At 38.5% G+C, this 23,642-nt stretch overlaps 1 long non-coding RNA gene across 3 annotated transcripts in view; it reads left to right on the top strand.

Annotated features, from left to right (window-relative positions):
- The first annotated feature begins 14,522 nt into the window (after nucleotides 1-14,522).
- LOC104912265 overlaps nucleotides 14,523-23,642 on the top strand; it is a 47,987-nt gene continuing 38,867 nt past the window's right edge. For all 3 annotated transcript variants that reach the window (XR_004160720.1, XR_004160721.1, XR_004160722.1), the window contains exon 1: nucleotides 14,523-14,679. This is a non-coding gene — a long non-coding RNA (uncharacterized LOC104912265). The remainder of the gene's footprint in view (nucleotides 14,680-23,642) is intronic.

Below are 23,642 nucleotides of genomic sequence, written 5' to 3'. Positions count from 1 at the left end.
TTTAGGTGTAGTGACTTCTATTTTACTGGGAACTAGATCAGACTTGAAAAGTTACTTTGTTGTTTGTGAGTTTCTATTGTTATTTTTTATTTCTTCTTCATTTCATTTTTGTGTTGCTGTGAAGGGAAGTCCTGAGCTTTATTCCTTCTGGCAGCTGTATTCTTGTGAGTGGATACAGTGTGTTTAGTCACCAGAGTAAAAATGTCCACGTTCTGCCTAGTTGAGGTGAGCCTGCAGTGAAGTACCCATGCACATACTTGTGCTGGGTTGTGGTGGTTGGCTTCAGCAACAACCCTTCTTGAGGTAAAACCACTGGTGCTGTGGACCATGCTACTTTTGGGCATAGAGTGCAGGTTAGAGATCAGACAGTTCACCACCTTTTGCCCTTCCTGCCTTAAGCTGCTATCCAAAATTTTTTGGGCTCTGTGCTGCACTATGGTAGCTCTAAGAGGAAGCGCTTTTAATCCAGGACTCACTGCCTTGGTTCAAAATAAAGGAAGTGAAGTTGATGCTTGCATTTTACATGTCAAAGGCCTGTGAAAAGCAGTGCTGTTTTGTCTTTAGTACAGGTGATGCCCATAGGATGCCACCAAAGGGACAAAAGTAGATAGTATTGTACTATCTCGAAATATTGCCCCCTTGCATTTCAGTTTGCATGAGCCATTATGTACGTGGATTTCTCCAAAATTAATGCTTCCAGTTTGTTTAATAATAGTACTTGATAACAATACTTGATAGAGTAATTTCTCAGTTATATAAGGCCATTTTTCAACATAGTCACTACAACTAGCTATGCATTTCCTGAGCGATGAACAAGAGCATGCATGCTGCACTTGTAAAAATCTGCACCAGTGGAGATGGCCCACTATCACCAGTGCTGAAATGCATCACTCACTGCCTCTGTGCACTCACATCCACTGTCATCTCTGTAAACATTCAGCAAATAACAATGAATGTCAGTGGGTGCCATTTTTTTCCTGCATGGAGTAATTCAATAACACTCCTTTGCTTCAGACTGCCCCTCTGCTTCCATCTGTCACACGACAGCAAAACGTAATGGAATATTGGTGGGAAGCTCCAACCTCTGCTGCTGTACCACCAACACCCACCTCTGATGTCATGGGCCAACTTCATAAAATGGGAAGCATTACTTTTGGAGTAGCTCTTATAGCTGTAGTGATGGAAACAAGCTGTGGGACCTGTTCAATTTTGGCAGAGCACGGACTTGATCCTGGGGAATCTTGAATATTTGGCTCACGTACATCCCATCAGGGAATGTGGAAACCTTAAATGTCTCCAACAGAACCTGTGTGAGTGTAACAACCAAATTTTATTAAACTTTTACAAGTGCCAAAACCTCCACTGATCTCTCGTTGGCTCTGTGATATAGCCAGCAGTGCTGAACCTTTACAGTCAGTGGCTGTGCAGAGATGCCCTGGCTGCCCCATCAGCTTAGCCTGTTTAAAAAAAACAACAACCTTCACACTCATTTAATTCCTTTTGAACACTGGATATAAAAAATAAAATGTCGTGCCTGTTTGTCCTGACTTGAGCTTGTCTCAAAGAACCTAAACACATAGGAGATTTGGCAAGCCCGTTTCTCTACCTAAAGACTTTTATGATAAAGGGGTCTGTAAACATCTTGTTTGCAGGGAGGTGGACTAAAACAGAGGTGGGCTAATTTTCCTCAAATATATGCATTTACCTTCTATTTTCTTACATGAAAAGCTGGCAGATTGTTTTCGTGTGGACAAATCTTTTAGAAGCAATCTTACCCTGTGTAGTCTGAGACAAAATGTTTCTGTGGTGCCACCTGGAGAAGCCTGAACTTGGTGTGGTTGGGCTACCCTACGTGTTCAGAGAAGGTTTTTTTCTTCACTGAATGATGGGTTGGAATTTCTTCTTTCTGTGTTTTTGCTGAGCTTTCTTTTAGGACTGGCAGTTCCCCTTTGTGATGTCACAGGCTTTTAAAGTAGCTGATAGCTGTTTGGACCCCCATATCTTGGCCATTTTCTGTGCATCTTCTTGCTCCTATATCACACAGATAAAGCAAGCCTCAACAACTCTTTTCTGGCTCCACTGCTTGTTGCAAAAGTTCCAGAAAAACAGTACTATATTTTCTACCTGTATTGCATCTTTTCCCTTTTTTCCCTTTCTCCTTTTTTTTCCCCCTTCTCTTTTTTCCCTTCTCCTTTTTCCTTCTCCTTTCCTTCCCTTTCTCCTTTTTTTCCTTTCCCCTTTTCCCCCCTCTTTTTCCCCCTCTTTTTCCTGTTTTCTCTGAGCTGTATTTCCTTGCAACTGGATGATGCTGTTTTCATCATTACCTACATAGGGTCTGACTTTGAAACACATTTTCACTATGGTGAAACCATCTGCTACGCATGGAAAATTAGCATTACTAGGCATAATGTTTCTTTATAGCTATCGAAATGTGCCCAAATAGTGCAGTGTAACCAGAAATAATAGGATTTAAATGACTTTTCAATGTGTAGACCTGTAGTAAGGCCCTTTGTACATCATCTTGCATTGGCTTACATTATGTTGTATTGAATTTCGTTTTAGGTCTGTTTGTTGCTATAGTATAGGACCTGCTATTTTATTACCCCAGATGTGTGTGCTTTTAATGATAATATTCTGAGATTCAGATATAGTTCAATTTACATGATCTGGACAATGAATGTGATATAAGCTGCCTTGTATTTACTGCACAATAAAAGCATGCATGTGGGTAGATACTACAAAGCAGTAAATGTGCTGTAAATCCACTTTTAACCTCCCAGGTGGAACCTGTTTGCAAAGCTATATCTAAGTGTTGTCAGAACTTAGAATAGTAGTACTTATAGTAATTCTTTTCATAAATCCATAGCATTTGTAGGTTTCTAAACATGCTGTATACTTTTTCCACAATTGCTATCTATCTTTTCATTTTCTTGTGAAAACTGTATCACATACAAACCAGGATGCATTCTTTTCATACATGTGTGGGCATTGTTAATTTTTTTTTTCCTGATAGCTGATATCACTCCGTATTTCAAGCCTTGGGTCCATTTAAAAATATTAACTATTTCCTAGCCCATCGTTTATAGGTAGCTACAATCTGTTATACGCAGAATTTAAAATTGAGGCAGAGAGGTTAATTTGCTGTAAATGTCAATGCTATAGAAATAAGCATGAATTAATCATTGCAAGCATCCTTGTAGAACCATTAGTGAATAATCCTGTTAGACATCTAAAGTATGAGATTTCCCAGATCTCTAAGGTGTGCCACTAATCTTCATATTTTTTTCTTTGTTTTTTTTTTTTTTTTGTGTTCCCGATGATAACTGTTCATTCAGTGATGCATGTTAAGCTGCTATTTGTGTTTCCAAATTGTTGGAATATAAAAACTACTGATGATGGAAGATACAGGAACAACTTTCCCTTCCTCTCTCCTTCCATTTTCTGCCAGCCTAGTTGCAAGTTGTCAGTATGGAAAGAAGGAAGAATGAATGACTGAAGAAAACTTCGGATACTAAACAGCAGATGAATTTCTAATGTCTTTTTGCTTCCTAGCAGGCTGTACAGGACCAGAAACCTGTTTTGAACAGAGTGTTTTAATTTTATGAGCTGATGTTGGCTGAGAAAAGACTGCTGAGGTCAAAATATTACTTATAAAATATGCCTCATCATTCTTTTTATTCTGACTGTAATGTTAAGTGAAAAAGTAACTATCTGATCTGGGTCCTTGGTGTTTTAGGGCAGAATTATAGAAATATCAACTCCATTCTCAGCACACCAGAATGGCAAGCTGTAGCTCATGTCATCACAGAGTAGACCCTCTCTTACCAGTGCGTTACTGTATTCTTTAGTAGCACTTTGTATATCAGAAGTAATACATTGTAGGGAAGAACATGAAAAAGCCTTTCCCAAATCAGCCTTGGCTCAAGTGTAATAGATATAGTTATCCTTTGGTTTCTGACTTGTTTTCCTTCCATAAAATTATGCTCATAATAAAGATCAAATCAGTTTTTTTTTCTCTTTATGTTCCCCCCCACTGCTCCCTACCACAAACATTACAGCTCGTGGTTGAAGCACAATCCTGGGTATAGAGTACTGTGAGCATTAAAGGTTCAGCTGAGCACCGTTTTGAGCAACAGTAGCTGACAACATTTATCTCCACCTTTACAAAGAGATGGATGAAAATGCAGAAATCCAGTGGGAATTCGTGTTACTTAGAGGAGTGGAAGGGTTTGTAAGTCTTACAGTTGATAATAACAAGTTATGTATGTCTGCCATTTGAAAAAGCAAGTGAAGTACTCAGGGAAGAAGGATAACTATTGGAAAAGCTCCCACAATAGTGTATCAAAGCACATGTTGAAAACATTTTTATGTTCAATGGATTGGCCTGCATCAACTTTGTTCTTGTTATTTGAAATCGATAACAAGAACAGCTTTCACTTGGAAGGCTCCTATAGGAAGTATATTTCTTTCTGTAGCTTTGTTGTCCTTTGAAACTGCAAAAACACTTTTCTCCTCTCTCCTCCAGATCTTTTAAATACATTTGGGTCTGCATTGGACCTAAGCAATGTGAAGCATTGAGGCTTAACCTTTTGCAAGAAAGTCTTTGACTTGCATGTGAAGCATCATTCAGTTCTATTTTGGTTGCCTCTTGGCTGTGAGTGCTACAGCTTGTGAAGGAAGTTTGGGTACTCTAAATGCATTGCTCTCTAGGATTCACATGGACAGCTTTTTGGTAAGGCAGTGCTGTGAAAGTTTCAAGCCTGTCACAGTTTCAAGTCTGTTTTATACAAGCTGGTGAAGAGGCAATATGCTTGAATGCTGTTCTGTGACATTCATAATGGTTACCCTTGAGATGGGAAGTTTTTACCCCGTCCTGCTCCTTCCAACAAAATTTCCCTTCCCCATAATGATCTTCTGCTCTTCTTCCATCCTCTGTTCCTTCAGAGCAGAGCTCCCATGTCTCTGGCTGGTATATGTACGTTGTCTCTTTTTTGTTTTTTAGTCAATTTGTTTTGTTTTAGTTTAGCGAAATGATTAGCCACAAATTCCTTTCATGCTGATTCCTATAAATGGTAATAGCAGCCTGGCTGACCAAAGAGTAACCATGCAGATAGGAAAAAAGTTACTGCCAAACACATGTAACTGTCATGGAATGCGCCAAGAACTCTCTTACTCCTGTGTAGCCCTGCTGACACTGAAGGCAGCTAGAGGTAGAGTAGACAAGATGTGAAGAAAAGAACATAATGTTATCCTTGTTGAACAAGATGGATCACTTCTGTTTATTCCTAGAGATACATAGGATTGCATTTAGGGCTCTTATGAGAAGCAATCACTAATGTCAGTCCTTTCCCCTAGAAAATGGACAGACTGTCTCTTTGTGACAAAGACTCTCTGACACGTATCAAAGCAAGTGAAGCTTGCTGTGTCACGCTTTGCAGGAAATAAAATTGGACTCATTCTATCAATCTCCTTCTCTAACCTTCTTTGGTTTTTCCTTTGCACACCTCAGAGGATGTGATTGTTATTGGATGTATTTGTTTGCCATGTCAGTTGAGTGAGCAGCTTTACTCTGATAATGCTGCAGCTTGTTCAAGACCTGCTCATGTGCTCATGTCCACAGTCATGAGTGGACACAGTACCTCATTCCCAGCCTGCAAGTGTGTGTACACAGATGAAAACCTAGCTGCTACTGCTATGGCATCTCCATGGCAGAATTTTCTTCTTCTGTGTGGTCATTGTGGTTTTTGCTCCTGTTCTGGCCTCCATGGCTGCTTTTGACAGAGCTGCAAAAGCTCTGGTGCTCTGGATAGCACCCAGATAGCTGCAGAGTGGGGCTGGGAGGTGACCAGGTGCCCTGGTTTAAAGCACCGCCAGGCAAAAATTGAAATCCTCAATCATTTAGATGGAAAGAGGATATTCACTCTTCATGTTTGTGGATTCTTTGAAATAAACTTAAATCAGTTTTTCAGTTTAAAAAAGCTCATTCAGCCCAGTAACTAGTTATGTAGCACTTGCTAGTGCACAAAGTGCATGAATACAATTAGAAGCAATTCTAGCCTTGTTAACAAATACATATTGTGCAAAGAAAGCCTCTATTCTGAGAATTTTCCCTGAATCTTGCTTTTCTTGGATCCAATAAGATCCAGACAGATTTCTGGATCCTATTTAAATCAACCTACTTGGCATTTGTCTGTCACTTTTTTAACACAGCTTTTTTTGCATAGTGCCACTTCACAAAATGTCTGTGGCAGTGCTTGGGGCACCTGCTGCTAGTGACAATAAATAACAGCCCAGGTAATGGCATTGATTTGTGTTCAATGAAGAGAAGTGAAGGAGTTAAAACTTCTCAGAAATGGACTGTAGATGGAACTGAGCTGTGCCGATGCTGAGCCTCTGAGATCTATTAGTTTTGACAACCTCAGTTATTCTGGTGCTTCTCATCATCTGTAAAGTTAACAAGGGCTGATAAGAGATGATGAGGCACCACACGGGTTTGTATTTCAGAACTCATAAATATTTCACAATACCATTTTTCTTACAATCAGATACATTAATTTGTCGACTGTAGATGTTGCTGAATATTCACTTGGTGCAGAGGTTTAACAAAGGCACTGCAAGGATAAACATTTTTAAATCAGCAGATAGAAGCCATGGGTTGTGCTGTGTGCTCAGCTGTTACATGTTTTCCAATGCATGTTTTAATTTTACTGAAATTGTTGATTTTTTTGACCTGCTTTCTTCCTTGAAAATATATTATGATTCATAGGCACTCCCTTCCTCCAGCTGTATTTTTATCCCTTTTTGGTGTGACTTAGTAATTTCATAGTGGCGAGGCAGATACCCAAGGGTGAATTTAATTTGAAACAAACCTTACTCTTGGCAGAATGATTTTTTTTTTTGTGAGGAGATCAAACAATGCAACATACAATTTTCTCAGGCTGCACATCACCTGGAGATGCCTGCAACTCAAATTAAGTAAAGGTGCTCTTTGAAGCACAAAACATTTCTGTGAAATATAGTGTGGACAAACTCTCCAAAGTAGCAGTTATTCTTTCTCCTGCTATAATAAGATGGAGCACACAAATATCACTTGATTAACAGCTGCAGTATTAATTTCCCTTTTTGGTTGCTTGACTCACAGCAAGAATCATGTCAATGCAGCAGAGAAGCAATTAAATTGATTTTAATCTTTGTCGGAGAAGATAACATGGCTCTTTCTCTTCTCATTTAAATAATTAAAGTTTCAGCAGGTATTATTTCTGGCTTTAAAGAAATTGGTATCTTAATGTAATAAAATCCTTGTAATTATACACTTAATGGGTCCTAATAAGTTAATCATGGTTTTTCATTTAAAATGTTTTTTTTTTTTACTTATTAAACTTTTATTTGCTTTGATGGTTATTCTTTTAAGAGGGTTGAAAATATTAAAAAAATAAAGTTCTGAAGTCTCATCTCTTTCATATTCCTACATAGCCTTTCAAGTTCACAATCAGTGGAATAGTTACATTTCAATATATGCTTCAAAAATTCTTATCCAGTGAAGGTTTCTGTTATGTTACAGTTAATTATTTTGTTGAAAAAGCTTCACATAATGAGGAAAAACAAATATTCTTTTATGTTCCTGTAGAGCAAACTCCAATTCAGCTGGAGTACAGGGAACATTTTCATCCCCTTTGATCCAAGCTGTTAGGCAGTGTTTGAGGTCCTCCAGGTTATTCCCATTAGGTGGAAAAATGGATGGCAGAGTCAGGTGCACCTTTGATGTGGTGCTCCGTTTGCATGGGGTGGATACACAGTCTCTGTTCCTGCACCCAGAATGAAGTCAGTGTCTTGCCTTACCGAGCTTGGCAGCACTTTACCCCCAGCTCCTTCTTTTGGTAATGACTTGAAATGGTGAACTATTTTTTTTACTTCTCCTTTTGTTATGATTTCTCTATTTAGAGCAGGAGTGCCCATCCACCTCATGTTGTTTGTTCTTGCGTTCTGGCTTGGAAAGGCTTAACCCTTGTGGCTGAGAAAACAACTTAGCTGACAGCCGACTGCATTTCTTCTAAGATGGAATTCTTTTGCTTTGTAATGATTCATTTCATGCAGGAAAAGCCATAGCAAAAGGCTTGGTTGCTTTCTGGAGACGGACACTGGCCTGGGAAGGACTGTCCCCAGGTAATTGCAGCACAGAGACCTGCTAAGGACTGTGTGTTCTTTGTGGGTATCTGTGGACAGTGCATCAGGTGGTGCTGGAAGGGGTGGACCTTCCACGAAGTCTCACTGTTTTGCAGAAGTGATGGGCCATATTCTCTGTCATCTCAAGGTCTTTAATGTGTGTTTGCCCAACACAATGGCACAAAGCTGTGTGTGTGTGCTTGTGTCCCATGCTGTAGGGTTACCAGATCAAGGGTTTGGGGGCAGCTAGTAGTGTGGGCTGACTTGTGCTTTGAGGGGCTGCAGCCCACCTCTTCCATGTTCCTTTTTCCAGTGGGTTAGTGGTTGGAGAAAGGTAATACAAGAAGATTAATACAAGAAGATTTAATACAAGAAGATTTAGAAATAGTTGAGGTAGCAAATAATGAGTTTGGTTTCTAGTAATGTGAAGTTGGCCTTGTTCTCTCAAAATTCCAGGTTTCTCAGTTACCTTAATGAAAAATGTTTTGTTAGTGATGATATTATTCAGCTTTGAGTATGTGCTGAAATCGAAGTAGTTTTTTTTCCCAGTATAAATTATGGTAATGATGAGCAACACCACACACAAGCAGCAGGGAGCACACCAGCATCTGATTTATGTCCATGCTCAAGAAGAGCATTATATTTCTCTTATTAATTATTGTATCACTAGGATTCTTATGATTTTTTTCTTTGTCTAGAAAAGGACTTCATGTTTGCTTTTTGAATAGGTATAAAATCTTTTCAACTAAAATATCTTGTTAGCACTGCTATGACTTGGAAGCTATATCAAAGTGATGGATTTCTCGTATCTCAGATTTCATTACTGGAAATGCTCAACTAATTTTAGTAGACTAGACTTAACAGACAGTAAAGATACATGAACACTGCTCAGGGGGCCTGTGCGTACCCCTATATCCCAAGGTACTCAAATGGTTTGAAAACAATAGTGAGAGAAGCAGAGAGAAGCACTTGTTCGCAGTATCTCAGCCTGGTTCTAATATCTCTGCAAGTAAAATTAATGCAACATGCTTACTGGACTCAAGATTTACATTTCTTTGTTTGGGAACAATTTTCACTTACTTTCTGAGCTCCAGAAACTGCTCTGTGTGATCGCAGCTATGCACACAACAGTGGTACAAATACGTTTTCATAGAGCAAACACAGAAGTGTAGTCTGCAGTTCTCCATCTCCAGTTGAAAAGGACTGTCAGGCTGAATGAGCGAGCTTATCAAGGAAAGAAAGATCCCTTCTTCTGTGGGCAAACAGCTTACGTGTTCTGTTCCTCTGCTATTCGGGCAGTGCCTCTGTGTTCTGCATAGGTGCAAAAATGTTCATAATCAGACTGAATCTGTTTCATGGGGTCTAATATGACCAATTAACTTAGTCTCATCTCATTTGTATCATTGTGCCATATGGTGTGTGTGCAGGAAGAGACAGCCCAGACAGGAATTTTATGGAGGAGAATTGCAAATAGGGAAGGAAGAAAGAAACAGGGTTATTAATCAGCAGAGACGGGGTTCTTGATAAATACGTACTGTTTACCCTACGTAGTGAAAAGATACGTAACAGATGCTGAATTCTTTAGAGTGCTTGGCAGCGTAGCACGCTTGATATCAACAGGAGTATGAACAATGTAAGTGATGTAGTACGTAGGAAAGGCTACTCTTTAAGAACGAAGTAGGAAAGGATATTTCTTGTTGCCTTGCCTACCGAGTCATTACTGTGAACATTACAGGCAGACTGCAGATAAAAGATAATACTGTCTGAATGGACTGACATTAGCAATTATTGTCTATATTTTGCTCTTTGTTTTTCCTCCTTCATAATCTCTGCTCAAAATATGATTGCAATTGCTTTCCTGGTATAAGTTTTTGTAGGACAAATCTACTGTGCTGTGAATCCCCAATTGCATCTTAAGTTCTTGATCAGAAATACAGAGATATAAACTTCTATCAGAGACATTATTTTAAGAATAATATCTTTTTGTCACCTGGAACTCTTAAATGGTAGTTTACCACTGGCAGCCCAGTGCAGGAATCTGTTTAACTTGTATAGGGAGTGGATCTAAATGCTGATCTTCTTGTGATTAACATAAATGTGAAGGCTTTCAGTGTTATGAGAACTTTGCAGGCTGAGATTTTCCTGTTTTCATAGTTCTACAGTGCCTCCTTGCATGTCAGATAAATCCAGAAGCCCCAAACCAGGAACCTGAATTTTTGCTTTCCTTAGAATTTCTCTACGATTGACATGAAATTGTTTATGCAATGGAAATCACATGGTAACAGACATCTCTGATAGATGGATTTGTCGTATTTGATAAGGTTCAATTAGGAACCAATTTGACAAAAACCCTTTTCACTGCATAAGGAGTCATAAAATATTACAGTCAGCAGAAATCCATAGCAAATGCCTTTAATGAGTCTTCTATATGAAAAGCTATGAACTTACATATCACATATAGCAATACCTCAAATCTTCATCACTCGGTGTATGAGTTGTGTGTTAATAATGCCCTCAGTAACCATGTGTGACGCACGCTGCTATCAGAATGCAAAAGATTTTCAATCTTCTTTGTCACTTCACTTATTTGAATATTTTATCTGGAAGTCAGTGATCAAAATCAGCTGGTATTTGTGTTCAGAATGAAGCTGTACTGCACTTTGCATCTTATCTGTGCTTGAGCTAAACAGCCTCTGCAGACACATTCCTTTTTTTTTTTCCCAATAGCAAATTCTGATGTTCTGGCGGTAGCATAGAACCAAAATATTTCTTAGATTCTGCAGATCCAATGGCTTCGATTTCATAGTTGGCCATACCTTTGTCTTAATCTACCTTCCCAGCTCCTCCTTGATATCTCAGGTGAATTTTACTTTTGGAATCTGCAGGATGCTGGCAGCTTATACAGGAGGGAAGGAAACTGGAATTCCAGATCTCCATTGGGCTCATCATGACATCTTGGGCCCCTGGCAGTCCTGAATTCCTTGGTGAAATATGTCACACTGGTGGTACTAATAGCATGAACAGCTGTTTGCAGTTAATTTGTGTGTTCCAGACTGAACATGACCACCTTGCTTTTGCCCTCCTTGTGAAATGGCCCGTTCTCAATGCTATGAATAGAGAGTGTTTAAAGTAGCAGTGGGAGGATGTAATGTGGTAATTATCATGATGGAGGGCAAGAATCTGTTAAAAAAGGCAGAATTGTGGTTGCAGTGCACAGGCCTTTAGGGCACAGTAGTTACAGTAATGGTAAGATGTGAGACTCTGGGGAAGAAGCAGAGAATAGGTACTGACAGATTTGCTTCTCTCAGCTTTCATGTATTTGTCTGAAGTTTTACTAACAATCACTGTTTTCTTTGCTTTATTTTAAGGCTTTTTTAAGATCCTGCAGTGCTTTGGATAAGTGGTAGATGGAGGTGCTTAGCGGAAAAGGATGTGTTAGTTGCACAAGAGGCTTTTTGTACACAGAGTTGCATACAAGGGCGACTTATGATTCAGCAGGGACACAGAATGCAGTCCACCCACCTGTGTCTTATGTAGTCTGTGTTAGAGCAGTGGCTCATTCTGTGGTATTCCTCTTCCTACGAACTTGTCCCTCACCTACGTGTTTGGCTTCTGACACGACCAAATCAGCACCTACCAGTTCTGGCCCTGCTCTCCTTTTGAAATGTTTAGCTATTCAGATCGGCTCCCATTCCTATATCTTGTGTACACTTGGTCTCCAGTAGTCACTTCATATGAGATCTCCAGGAGACACCTAGCAGCAACTGCTGCTCTTTTCACAAAGGACCCAGCAATTCCATCATTTCATCCTCAAAATAGTCCTAGACTTGTTTCTAGTTTGCTGTGAGATCTGACAAGCATACTTGCCTTACGGGTTTGTTTACACCTCTTCTGAAAGAACAGACCAATAAAGCACAGAAAAACTCTTCTTCAAATAATTGTCTTATTCATATAATTCAAATAAGAATGAGGGACTTTCAAGCTTGAGGAACTCACAAGGTGATAAAAACACCACGCTTTTGGTCGCATCTTCACAAACCTGTACATTTTCTGCTCTTTGCTGCCCTGTAGGGCAATTTTTGTGTACGATATGCTGCTGCATTTGTGCAGTGGCAGCCAGCTGAACCATAACTGCATGAGCTAACCAAGAACTGTGCAGTGGGTGACTCTGCTCTTCCAGTGCGAGATGTAGCTACCAGTACTGGTAATCAGTAAATGAAAGTAAATTATGAATTGGCCACCGATGCAACGCACATACCATTGTAATAACTTCTGCAAACTCATATGTCATTCTTTTCGCTTTTAAATGCATTGCTTTCTCATACAATGAGAACACTGTGTAATATGACATCTTTGAAAAGATAGCTGCATAGATGCACTTGGCTGACCTATCTCATTCCATTTATTAGCTTGTCATAATGTCATCTTTTGTTCATCTCTTAACTATGCTAACTTTCCCCCTATTTCTTAATTGTTCATTGCAAAGATTTTTTTCCCCAAACTGGTAGTGCTTCTTGTTGAACCTCTCTGAACCTACTGTATTTCTCTACTTAATGTCTTTTTTTCCTCTGAAATAATTGACCATAAAGGAATATGGTATCAAGATGAGGAATAATGATAGCTTTAGCCTTATTTTTCCTCTTATACAACTTAATGGCTATCACTGGTGATAGGATAGTATCTTCACTATTCATGTTTTCTCCACCAGAAACAGGTAAGAGAAAAGGAAGAGGAATAATTTTGACGGAGGCAATATTCTTTCTCACCTTGCTATTTTTAAGCTAGTACTGACACACTTGTCTGTTGTTTCCCATCTATGATATTATTAATATCATAATATTTATCTATGAAATAGATACATTTATCTATGAAATATCTATGATATTTACTAATATCATAGTAGCTAATATTTCTCTACTCACATGTAGCTGGGGACCATGAAGTCTAATGCTTAGGCTATGTGGTGTTTTATGTCACTGATGGTCATTCAAGTGAAGAGCAACTTCATGGTTGTGACCATGCTTAGCTGCTGTATGTGTAATTTCTTTAGGTTTATTACTCATTCTATCACCTGTATGAATTCTAAGTGAACCCACTTCTGAGATTTAGGACATGGGAGAAAGAAAATATGGATTAGCTTGAGTCTTGTTGACAGTCTTGCTATCTCCTACAGCTCTCCTTCTTCACCCAAAACTCTCTGCATCTCCAAAACTACTTCTGCTCAGCGTCTGTTAAGGGCAGCCCAGTGATCTCCTCTGCAAGGGATGCCAAGGAATCATCTCACCCCACTGGCTGCTATCTGATGGATTTTTGAACAGCAAATCAAATGATTTATTGAGAAACAATGGTGATGTGCCCCAAATAAGAGCATTTTATCTTCCTATGAATATGACTTCAACATTTATAGTTTTGGAAGTCTAATTTAAAAATAATTCAGTGCTTTTCTATTTAATTCTCTCGTGCTGTTGATCTGGGAGACTTTAAAGCTACAGCAAAAATAAGGTAATAAAAGCAGACAATGGATATAGTTATGTATTGCGTATCATAAATATTTGTCTCTGTCTGGTTGCATTTTAGCTGGCTGAGGAAATGTAGCTCACTGAAGGTGGTTACCTTTGTTCGAAGCCCAACTGAGACAGCACCAGCACTCAGTAATTATAGCTGTACAGTTTCCAGGAGACTCCTTCTTCACCAAACCTGTCGTCTTGTGTCCCCATTTGTAACACTGTTCATTATATCCAACCTGCTGCCGTCACTCTGGAGCTTTCAAAAGGTATTCTGTGGGCTATCATGCTGCAGGATGTGGATAATGAAATAGTTAGACGTGACTTGTATTATAATAGTCTCATCTAACTTTCATTTGGCTTGAAAAGTAGACTTAAGAGTGAAAGGCATTTTATGTTTTTAATAAGGAGTCTCATATGGTATTACCTGCTGTTTTTCATTGTGTGCCTCCTCTCATGGCTTCCTTTTGAGGCACCTGATAGAAGAAGAGAAGTGAACATCTCTTAATCTTAGAGCTTTTTGAAAAACTGCAGTGGTAATCAAGTTACTGATCAGTAATTTCCAACTGCAGTGAGTGACTGAAAGTTTTTACATCTCTATTTTAGTTTTTAAAGAGGTAATAGTTTGTTTCCTGGTGAAAATAGTCCTTCCCACACACACACACAAAAACATCTTTAAAAAAATCTATAAATCCCCAAACAAATAATATCTTTAATAATATGTTAGTGTATTTATTTACAATATGTGTTTACAACCTTGGAAAAATTAGTCTACCCTTGCAGTCTCTTAAGTTAGGCTGTAGTGGAAATGCTAAGTCACGGCTTGAACCAATGATTGAGCACCTGGTGGGAAGGCAGGGCTAACCAAGGAGAGCTCAAGTGCATGTAATGCCCATGAGTGACTGGAAGGGGTAGAGTTAGAATCCACCCTTTCCCAGACTTTGTTTCAGGGTTAGTTGTGGAGGTGAGGGGATCTTGCTGGTAGTCCCTACATACTTGAGGCCTTCCAAAGGTAAGTAGCTTTTTGCCTTTGTTTCTGTGCTCGTGATTGTTGTGTTTTGCAAATCCTCACTTGCCACAGTCTAGGACCTTGCTGCTCTGCTGTCATTGCTGCACGTTACAAAGGTGTTGAAGGAATTTATGCTGTCCTGTGCTCCTTGTAAAGCTTCAGAAATTCTTACAAGTGTAATGAATGGAGAAAGTATCAAATTACTTTGACAGAGGTGATCCTTAACATAGCTCCAGTCACATCCTTCCTGCTGTAGACCCAGATTGGCACAGGACTGAGGGCAGGATAGATAGAGAGTGAGGTTGAGTAGGGGAAATAATCTCCTTAGGAAATTGAAAATATAAACATGATTTCTGAAGTTGTGTTAATAACTGTACCAGATCAGTTGCAGGGAAGAAAACTCTGTTCCCCAAAATGGGCAACTGCACCATCAGTGGAAGGAAAGTGGTAAATGCAGACACAACTGATGCGATTGGCTGAAATGTGAAGTGGCAGAAAAAAAAACCTGTTTCTCTCTGAAGAAGTTGGAAGTGCCAATGGAGCAAAGCAGGTTGAGGAGTAAGCAGCTGGCAGCGTTCCTCCTTGATTAAGGACATCTGCACTTTGATGTGTATAAGCTCCCAGTTCTGCTGCCAACTTGTTTTGAGCATAAAACCAGGGATGCTCCACCAAAAATGCTACTTTTCATGGCATTAGCTCATAATGATCCTATTTCTTGTAAACTTTAAACGTTTATTTTTTGTGCTGTCTTCTACTTAGCGTTTCCCTAAGCTCTACCTGAAAGCTGAAAGTGATGGAGCACTCTAATCCTCATAATATTAGTTGATCTGAGTAGAAGGTAGCATTACTTCACCACTGGCTTGTTTTGACAGTTCTTGGTGGACTGGTTCAAGTACTCATGTCAATACTTTGTTATGTAAATGTTATGTCTCTTCAGCTCTGCAGAAAGTATTCAGGTGATGGCTGGATTTCAAGTTTCTTTACTTGATATGGGAAAGACATACACAGGGGAGAAAAGCATATGCCTGACTATGAAAAGATCTTCAGGTTTCTGTGTTTATAAATGACCAGGGAAGGAACTGGAGACATCCGAATGGTGATGGCTTCAGACAAGAGGAAGCCAAAATCATTTAATGAAAGAAATAGTTTACTTATTTGTAGAAACTGAGTGGAGTCAGCCATTCCTCAACAGCTTTTAATCACTACTTCTTGCCTCAGTGTCTCATTCTCAACTTTGCAATTGGTGCAGTTGCAGCAGGTAATGGTTTGTTTTCAATTCCTTTAGCCTGGCAGTACCTATGCAGTATGAAAGGGACCACTGCCTCACTGTATTAAACAATTCAGCTATTCAATGAAGTATCCTTAATTACAGGAGATTGAGCAAGCTGTAATGTATACTGTGACTAGTGGATGTTATAATTATTTTAAGTGGACCTTAAAATATTTCTATTGAATGTTGTTTTAAGAAAGGTCTCTACAGTGGGACATAATCAATCCATTGAAGTCAGTGATGAAAATGTTTGAATTCAGTAAGACCAAGGTTCAACCCATAGCTTACAAATCAGATAAACAGCTGTGAAATGATTAGATCATTTACAGGCTACTCGCCAGTATGGTGCTAAAACTTTATGTGACTTAGGCCAGCTTGGTAAAGCTGTTACCTTAGAGCTGTGTATGGCTGTCCTGAGCTTCACAGCTGTAAGTGCTGATGGACCTCTCCACTGGTGGTGTTCAGTACTTCTTTAGTGTTTTTGCCTGTGTTGAAAAGGCAGGTGTGGTATTAGTCTAAAACCTTGGTCTATGGGGAAATGACTTGCTGCTCCCTGCTCTGTGTAGGAGGACCTCTGGACACTGACATGGATATACTTCACTTTATGTATGGATTTCTCTCGGTCTGAGTTACTTATGGAAGAAATAATGTTCCTTGGAAATGTCAGTCAGAACTTTTCATTTTAATAACATGCCTGGTTGAATTCAAAACTGGCATTTTATATTGACACTGCGCATGAACTGACATGTCATTATACACATGCTAACTGAGATTTATAAAATAATAAAATCACTGTGGTTTAAATTTCCACAAAATATTGATGGAAAAGGTGTTATACACTTATGGGAGTAGCTTACTTGCTAATGTGCTTGCCATTTTTTACTGACCTTATTGTGAATGCAACCTTGCTGCAGGCTCCTGCAAATTGGAACTCTGCTACAGTATTTCTTTCAGTTAATACCTGCAGAACCACATACTTACAGTAAGAGCACTCTCTTCTTCCTCCCTCACTTCTGGAATACATTAGCCTAATAACCAAAATGACAGTCTGGAATAATACATCTTTATTTATTGATGTATTTCTTGGTTCTGTTCTGTGATAAGAGGCATAGTGACTTCATTCAGGCAGTGTATGACATTGACAATTTCTTCCCACTTCGGTGTTCATCTACCTGAAAGAAAAATAGCTTGAGTCAAGAAGAGAGAGTTTTCCTTTATTTGTTATGTTAAAATGTAGCTATGTTAAGGGAATGTGAAGGTTCCTGAGGGACGCTTTAGAGGAGGAGAAAATTCTAGATTAACATAATAATGATTTAGGAGCTTCATGCTCCTGATACTACCTTTTGTTAAAATTTACTTACTATTTCAGGTACACAACCTAATAATGCTGGTAATGCTATTTCAGTTTGAAATGCTCAATTGTAAGAAAAGTTAGATCTCTCAGGGGAGCATGAAGACAGAAGTCCGATTTTTGTATCTACTAAGTCAGAGAGGATGGAATGATTGAAGGAAGATACCAGGGATGTATTCATTTGGAAAAAAGTTTTCCTTTATTTAATTTCTGAAATGTAAGAACCAAAAATGGGAATGAGATCACTTTGTAACAGCTGAAAAGCATTGTAAAGTGACTAAAAATTGGAGGAGAATTTCAACAGCTGTTTGGTATTATTGTTCTACTGGAAAAGAAAGAAACAAAAAGACTGACCTTTACCTAAGGTCGTGTGTTGTTCTTCATGTGTTCATTTGACAACGGTATCTGGTGATCCTAGGCTGAGGATATCTGAGTTCTATAGGGTTGAATTACAATTTTGTAGTTGTGGCAACAAAGTAATTGGTTTATTTTCTTTTTTAATCAATTCACTGAAAACTATCATTCTAAAACTGTATCGGTGGCTGGGTATCAAAATCTTGATAATGCACTTAAATAGAAAGCCATGTTTTTAGAGGAGAGTGGACACTCACAAACTATAACTAAGGAGTTTGTGCTGATTCTTCTGCCTCTATTAATTGAACTGTAGTGGAGTTTACCTTTCCTGGAGATGATTTGTTTTGAATACAGAGAACATGAAGGCTGAGAGTTGTATATATCTCTGTGCATACTTACCTTTAAAAAGAGAGAAATGGTGGCGTCTGCAAAAATAACTTGTAATTTTCTTCTGAATTTTCAAGCTGTGTGTAATTTCTGTGTAAGGAATTTCTACTTGTGTTTCAGTAGAGCAAGGTGAGATGGTAGCTGCAGAAATGACCTAACAAATTTTTTGTAGAGGTAATTAATTGTCTATTTATATGGAAGTAACAAATCCAAGAAATATGCCTCTAAAACTGGTAAAGTCAAGTTGCCTTCAAGTGATTGTGTTGAACTGAGGGCTGTGGAAAAAATACAGCTGAGCCAGTCAAAGCCATCCTGGGCAGTAAGTGTCAGGGTCATTAAAGGCATCCTTCAGATACAGTAATGAATTAACTTTCTAAGATAGTAGAGACAGAAAGTGAGAAAGGAACTGAAACTGTGACACTTGTCTTTGAATTTAAAAAGCACACAGAAATTGAGGGAGAGCAGTACTGAGGTGTTAAGGGAGGCACAGGGAGCTTGTAATGATCTTGTCGCTTGTATTCCACGGTAATGTGCAGTTCTTCCCTTCCTGCAGAGATCTCTATTGAAATTACCTATATCTATTCTCTTCTAATAAACCTGCTTGTAATTAGTTGAACCCGAGTCAGTTTTTGAGATTTTTTTTTTTTGGAAAGAATAACAGAAGTAGCTGTTATCAAGAAAAATGAATCTGATACAATTGCAGAGAGGCAGAACTAGAATAAAAAGAGTATTTTGAGATTTATTTTTAGAAAAAATATAGGATGTTTCATTTAACTTTTGAAGAAACAGGAGAAAATAACTTGGTGTTTTTCTGTGCTGATGAATAGAAACACTGCAGGTTGTATGAAACAGTGGTTTGTTTCTATTAGAATAGAAAAAATATGTTGGTGGGTTAGTGATGGTAGTGAGCTTGGAAGCATTAGAATATACCATGGTTTAAAAGTAAAAGTCATTTTGGTTCAATAAGTTGCTTATAAGTAGCTTTGAAACAAAATAATGGTGCTTTAGATCAAACGTTATGCATTTTGAGGACGTAACTTGTAAAATACTTCAATAGTTTTCACATAATTAACTACTTCGAACTTGAAACCTAATAGATATTTTCTCCTTCCTTTTTAGAAATGTCAAAGGGGGCCATATTGTGAACATTAAAGAAAATAACAAGACAGACTGTGTTCCTCTAATTCTTTCCAGAATTATGTACAATTTTACTAATATTATTGTTCTCCACTCGCCCACCCCCTCTTTTTATAGATGTACATGGATTAGTGTGCTAAAATGGAAATGTAATTTAGGGCTAAGCAGGCTATTTACATGGAAATAAAAATATTGTTGATGTCTTTTTGTTTGGAGAATGTTCTAGAAAACACAATCTATCAGCTTTTCTATCAGAAAAATCACAATTCTATCGAGAAAATCACAATCTATCAGTTTAGAGACAGACCAGAAATAATGATGATATTTGCAAAGGAATGCTGTGTAAATAGGAACCTTTGTACTGGGATTTTCAGGCCTGTAAACAGCTGCTGTTTATATGCGTGTATATTTATGAACACACAGATATGAATGTCCTAGCATTTAGAACTTCTTGTTACCATTTCAGTTTTCCTTTTAAGACAGTAGATGTTCATCAAACCTAAGCATATCTGTGGGCAACTTCCAGTCTGCAAGCTTCTCAATATCATTTGTAGATGTAACAATATAACTGGTTCCACTCAGCAAGTATGTACTGATTGTGTGTCTATGATCTTTATGAGACTACTGTCTTTCTTGAGATTATTCACAATTGAAATTCTAAATAAACTTAAATACTTGGAGTCAGTGATAAACTAGTATCATTAAAATGTTAAAATTCATTCTCCTGTTTTGTAATGATCTGTGGACATACAGTATTTTTTTTGATGGGTGCATATTGATGGCTCTAGTGAAGCTGAGAAATTATGCTGCATCTTGGCTAAAAGCACGTTAGTATTCACTTTGCTTTTGCTTGATTCTCTTGAGTACTTCCAAATGGTAAAACCAGCACAGGAAATGTAAACGTGCCATAATCTGATATAATCACTTTATTTATTGAGAAAAATATTCAAAACTGTCTTCATGTGCTACTGTTATTTGCATTGCCTACACTAATAAGTGTAAAACTGCTGGACCAAAAGACCATTGTTAAGCTTTACGTTTTTATAAACAGGAGAGAAGGTGAGCCATTCCCTTCAATGGCAGTAGATATAAAACAATATTTACAAAGACTTTATAAATTACAGTTTTTACTGATGAGGCATATTCACATTGCTGCTCAATTTATTTACTCAAGAGACCAATTTATTTTGTTACCTCAGTGCTAACTGCTTCCATTGACATCCGGGTCTGCTCTGACCAAGCAACTGTGACAAGCTGTTTATTGAACTGTAAACAGGCATTGTCTGACTCTAAACAATGGATTTATCTAATTATGAAGCCCCATGCATCATTTTAGTCCTCTGTTGCTGGATATACAAACAAGATTTTCATGTTATTAAAAAAATAATTTAAGTCTGGGTACACCAGACAGTTCTGCCCTGCAACTTAATAGAGTTGTAACTTGCATCTGAAGAGAACTGAACGTAATGTTCTGACCGAGGTTTGCTAAGCACTTGAATTCCTGGAAAAGGACAAAAAGAGAATTGTTTTTATAGGAAAATATGAGGGAGATGGAATGAATAACTGAACAAATTAATTGCTTATGCTTTAAATGGATCTTGTATCATCAAAATGAACTCTTAAAAATAACACCAGCAGAAGAAATACAAGTGTGCTTATGGTAAGCAAAACTTGATCCTTGAGAAGTAGTAAACTTTCTGGTTTAGATGAAACTAGTAGCAAAAACTGAATAGACCCACTTGAAAAAAACTTTATATTCTTACCATTGCTTTGTGTCAGAAGATAATTGAGTGCAATCAATGGTTTTTTGTCTTCAGCTGTTGGTAAATCAGCTTCTCTAGGAGGGCTTCAAGGAATAATCCCAGATAGGATTCAGGGTTTATACTCTTCTGTGTTGACATGACTTTATTTTATTTTTTGGCAATATAAAACTAGCTCAAGATTTAAAAAGTTTTGATACCTTGAAGTATGTATATATATAAAGTATATATAAAGAGACAAAAGAGGTAGGACTATGTGTATATTAAGGAATTGAAGTAGATTAACATACTAATGTTTTATTAAAATATATGTAATGTTTTGGGGGAGGGCAAATCTCCTTCCCAGTGAGAACTTGCACAAGCAATGCTGTTTGTAAACAAAATTTGCTTAATTCATCTTTATCACTAAAAACTTTTCAGATTTCTTTTCAAGGCATAACTTAATGATCTTTTATAATTTGTTTCCCACATTAAATCCCTATTGGTAGTTTCACTATGATTTCCTTATGAAATATGAAACTCTTTAAAATTTAATGGTGAATTAATATTAATTTAATCAAGTATGTTAATATTAAAACTATTAATATTTCATTTTCTACATGGCCGTGCAGGTTTTTGAAAACTGATCCAGTGTTTTCTGACAAACTGCTGTGTTATACAAAGGCTATTTTGAAGTCTCTTTGCTCACATGGTTCCTGAGTGATAGCCAGGCTGCTGGGGTCGCTGCGTATTTTAATTCAGCCTCTGCTGAATGCAGATGAGATGCAGAACACAGGGAAGCTACAGAAAGTTTACTAGACCTGATAGCCTGTCTTTTCTATGTGCCTGGCTAGGATGTGCTTAAAAAGGGCCCCGTATAGTTTTGCAGGTTAATCTCTGTTTGCAGCAGGATTTGACTAGAATCAGAGCTGGCACGCTTTGGCTCCTGCGGGCTGTCGCTGACAAGGGGCTGTGAGGAGATGGACTGCCACCGGCCGGCTCTAAATGAGCCAGTTGCATGGAGCTGATAAAACCACAGATTTACTGAAGTAGACAGGTCTGTGCTAGAACGAGCTCCTATCCCTATTGAAACCCTGCTTGTCACTTCCATCATTCATCTCCTGTTGCCGGCACTGGCTGAATGCAGTGGGGACACGAGGGATTTCTGTCTATGGTGCCCTACTGCCCCTGGCACCAGGTAGCTGCCTGGCCCGACTTGCTCTAGGAAATGGTGAGAATGTTAATGTGGGACTGTACTCTCCAAAGGGGCACTTGCCTCCTCCTATGCCTCAGCAGAGCATTGTTCTTGCGCTGACTGTGCTTTTCTGGCACTTGGAGCTATCTCCTGGACAAGAAGATGTCCAGGCAGAGCTTGAAGACTCCCACCCCATGTGTGTGTAAGAGCAGTTATGAGTCCCACTCATTGTAAGAGCCAGACATCTCACTGGGTTCTTCCTATGAAACTGGGAATCTTGCAGTAGTTCTGAATTGCTTGTTATAAAGAAGTAAAATAAATGGCAGCATCCTACAGTTTTTACTGAAACAAGGGGCATTCCTCAAGAGCTACCGATGTCACAGGGATGTGAGTGAGGAAAGAGGCAGAGGGATTTGGTGTTTGGTAGGAAAAAACTTGGTTTGGATGGGAGATGAGAAAGTGTCCAGACAAAACAAAACTCAGAGCATCTTGGATTTATCTGTGCTCAGTACCAGAGGGGAAGGCCATAGGACACCCTTATAGGGTGCCCTGGAGCCATCTGGAACTGCTCACGTCTGGTGTTCAGCAAAAAGATATGAGAGGTTGTTGGTAGAGAGCTGGCTTGGAACAAGTAAAAGGAAGAAATGGGCTCTGCATGTTTGGAGAGCAGGACGATATCTGTGGAATGGTGGATAAATTATCATTAATGGTGGAATGGCAGCAATGAAATGCAGAATTTATGGTTACTCTAAGCAGAAACGGCATGTGGCAGGCCAGGTGAAATATCAACTGATTGCTGGTGTAGTGGGTCACCTGTTGATGGATTTGTCCTTATGGAATTCAGCTCTTCCACCTCTTTTTTTAACCCATATGTAGCTGTTGCTTTAAGTGCTAGTCAGAATGCTATAATAATACACCAAAGCAGCAATCGAGTAATGAATCTTGATATAGTAAGGAAAACTCCAAGTAGATCTTTTTCTTAAAGCAAAATTGGAAATTTCAGTTTCCTGTTCTTCACATTCAGGAATCAAAATCTTTGGGGGTACATATAAAATAATGAGAAATTGAGCCAATGTATTCAAAATAGCTTTGACTCTAGAAGCAGACTGTGGCAGGCAGATGTACTGTCCTGGAACAGAAGTAGTACACTGAATCATGCAAGGAACATAAAGTTAGCTCAGGCATTAATTAAGCACGGTCATCCTAAAAGAGGAATTCATGCTTCATCTTGGCAAGCTGCCTGTAAGAAAAAGATAGATCTGTCACAGTCTTGCGGACTGCAGTAATTAAGCTTTGAAATACTTCCCAGACTAAAACAAGGATAGCTGAGATGAAGCAAAGGGATGTTCAAACATCTCTTATGAACTGACATAACTCTTTCACTTCAGACTGACACGCTTTACTATTTTTTTCCCTATAAGTTTTTTTGCAAAATGTAAAGGAAGAACAGAAATTAGGAAATAATTACCAAAACTTATTATCTCTAATTGAAGCTGAGAGGCTAGAAAACAATCACATGGAGTAGTCAGATCA

Source organism: Meleagris gallopavo, chromosome 10 (assembly GCF_000146605.3).
Source record: "Meleagris gallopavo isolate NT-WF06-2002-E0010 breed Aviagen turkey brand Nicholas breeding stock chromosome 10, Turkey_5.1, whole genome shotgun sequence".
NCBI lineage: Eukaryota > Metazoa > Chordata > Aves > Galliformes > Phasianidae > Meleagris > Meleagris gallopavo.
This window is presented reverse-complemented; position numbering and strand designations above follow the sequence as displayed.